At 34.1% G+C, this 2,990-nt stretch overlaps 1 pseudogene; it reads right to left on the bottom strand.

The window, feature by feature from the left end:
* Positions 1 to 407: 407 nt before the first annotated feature.
* On the bottom strand, positions 408 to 2,118 carry LOC149947169 (uncharacterized; annotated as a pseudogene).
* Between the last annotated feature and the right edge of the window lie 872 nt (positions 2,119 to 2,990).

Here is a 2,990-nt window from a genome sequence, read left to right as displayed (position 1 = left end):
CGATTCACAGCTGTGATATGTTTATATACATTGACAATGATAATTTCAGATGCATTAGTGTCCCTTTCGATCCAGCCCACTGGGAATTTCTACGAGATAATAACAAGTACTTTGTTCTCACGTACCTTATACCACATTTAACCAAATGTGATAATCTCTAAAATAGCATATATTTTTACAAATAATTTTTTTAAATTCTTATTTATTAATTTAGTTGTAATATAACTTTTTATTACCATATTTATTAATTTATTTAGTTTTACTTTTTAACTGTTAACCCTTAGCCAGAGTACAAAAATATTAAACTATAAATATTTATTTTATCATCTGAAGCAATTTAGGGAATAATGTATTTTAATTTTGACTAGCGGTATCACCATTCATGTAAAACATTTTACTTTTAAGTATCATTGTAAAAGTGGTTTTTCTACCCAGTTGACTAAGCGGCAGCATACGTGCCACACTGAATTAAGTTGAACGTGCATACTGTTTCTAAAAATGCCCGAAAGTATCCTAAAACACTTTATCTGACGAATCACTCTCTCTACGTGAATCCGCAAACTAGCAATTTTTCTAGTTTTAATTTCATCTTCAACGGACAACTGGTCTCTTCCATTCATAAACGGTGGTATATTCAAATTCAAACCTGCCTTTCGACATTCTTCTTCAATTACGAAGCCTCGATCAGCCATTAAGCTTCTTCCTTTTTCAAATTTTTCTAAGACGCCAGATTGCAAAGTTATAGTTTTGTCAGAAAGTCTTCCAGGAGCTAAGTCCGAAACAAAAAATCACAAACCCATTTGGAGCGCAAACTACTAAGCCTTTAGAGGTATTATGGTGTTTGTAGTGAGAGTAGGTTTCACCCTGTATTCTATATGATGAAGGGGTTTCAATAAATATTTCAGTACAATCCAGAATTCCATCCACAGTTTCATAACCCTTTTCTTTAAAAACTGATGGCCTATATTTGTCGCAAATTTCTGGTGTAGGCCAAATTGGCACTTGCCGAAGCCTTATTTCTAGGAAACTAATCCAAGTGTTCCAGTATCTAGAAATGGAGGTGTTAGAAACCCCAAATCGGTACGCCAAATCTTCGCCATCAAGATTTAATCGCAGTCTCATCATCACTAAAAGAAGTTGAGTCTCCATTGATAAGATAGTAAGTCGCTCTTGTTTTGGAGTTTCACTTTGTTTCATATCCCAAAATTTTATGAAGGGGAAATCATCTTTCAGGAAATTGTATAAGTTGTAGAAACTGTTCCTGTCTGAAAAACCAGTATAGTAATGAAGTTTTGCCTCATCTTTCACATAATCTTCAAACGTGTCATGTTTTCTTTCTGCTTTTAATCGAACATTATCCTCCAGAATATCAACATCTTTTTTCAGCTTGTAATTTTCCATTTTCAGCACCTCAATTACGTCTGCTTTCAGCAAGTTATTTTCTGTTTTCAACCTGTCAACTTCTAATTTTAGTTCCTGATTTGATTTAACGAGTTTTTTTGTACAAGTTTTCAAGTCCGAATTTTCAATTTGAATATAAAATATAAATTTTTGAAGGTCCAAAATTTTGGCTCTCAATTTTTGAACATCATCGAAGAGGAAATAATTGTGATCCATGTATGTCTAAAAAAATATAAGTATTGCTATACGTGTTCATGCCAAAACCGATATTAAAGTATTATACCAATTCTTTTACTGGACTGGTAGATGTAGGTTCCAAAGACTTCATTAGTGAGGGTTCTGACTGAGTCATGCCATACTAGAAAATATAAAATTATTTACTATTGGGTTTGTTAATTCAAATTGTTTAACTAAAGTACCTGGCATGTTTCTTCACATGCAAATTCCTCCACTGCGATGGTATCAGCATCCACGGATGTTGGAAATATTGTAGGAAAAGGATGCAACACGGATTTCCTGCCTCCAGTGAAATGCTCCCCACAAACTTTACTTTGTGAAGTTGGCGTAAAATACCTAAAGAAAATTAAATTTTATTTCGTGTTGTGTAGTAAATATTTAAAAATATTACCTTTCAATTCCAGCGTTCCGTATGTTTTCAATCCATATATTTGCTACATATTTATTTGCAGGAAACGAATGTACACTTAAAGCATTCATTTCTCTTGTGTTATTTGAACACCCCGGAACCGAACAATAAAATGGAATATTTTAATAAAGTTAAAACTAAACGTTATCTTTCGAATATATTACTTTAACTTATTTGAATTATTTAAGCTTTTTTAGAATAATTGAAGTGAGAGAGACACAAGTGTACAAAAATTTTAACAAACCATGAAAAAAAATAGTCTGCTAATAAAAACATTTAATTAGTTCAGCAATGAATCTAGGGATGGCACCACCGTTTCGGCTTCCGCGCGCCAATCGCCATGACAGGGTGGTATCGGCTTATTGCATTCCTCTGACGGTCAGTAATTTCTTCGGTGCCCCGTGGCGAAAGACAATTTGGTCCATGAAAAAAGGGGCAGCTTCGGGATCGGCTTTGATTTCGGCAAAAGATGATAAGATTAGCGAATAAGTAGATTAGTCCATTAAGAAAACGGAAAAAAAGCTAAACCCCAAACAAATTTGAAGAAATTTAAAAACTTACAAATAGCTCGTACCGATAGGTCTTCGAGCAAACAAAAAGACGCCAAACTCGAACCAAATAGATCTTCGAGGGGAAAACTAAAGTAAATTAAATAAAATAGCCAGAAGTTCCAACGGTAGACCGGTTTCGTCCTATTTGGAACTCGTCAGTACCGTGCGGGAAATCTGGCTTGCGACTATTAAACCGAAAAGAGAAACTAAGCCTAAGCATTAAAAATTTCAAAACGAGTGGCGTACATGTAGCAACGGAAAGCCGAATAGAGGAGAGTGGTGGATTTGATTTCGGCAGCCAATAGTAAATTTGAACACATTTAATCTTAAAGTTTTTATGAATAAATCTTTTGTGCGAGTTAGCCATAATTGTTTTACGCTTATACCTAGTA

The sequence above is a fragment of the Leiobunum rupestre genome, chromosome 4, assembly GCF_980474605.1.
Source record: "Leiobunum rupestre chromosome 4, qqLeiRupe1.1.hap1, whole genome shotgun sequence".
Lineage (NCBI taxonomy): Eukaryota > Metazoa > Arthropoda > Arachnida > Opiliones > Sclerosomatidae > Leiobunum > Leiobunum rupestre.
Note: the sequence above shows the minus strand (reverse complement) of the source record. Positions and strands in the feature narration are given on the sequence as shown.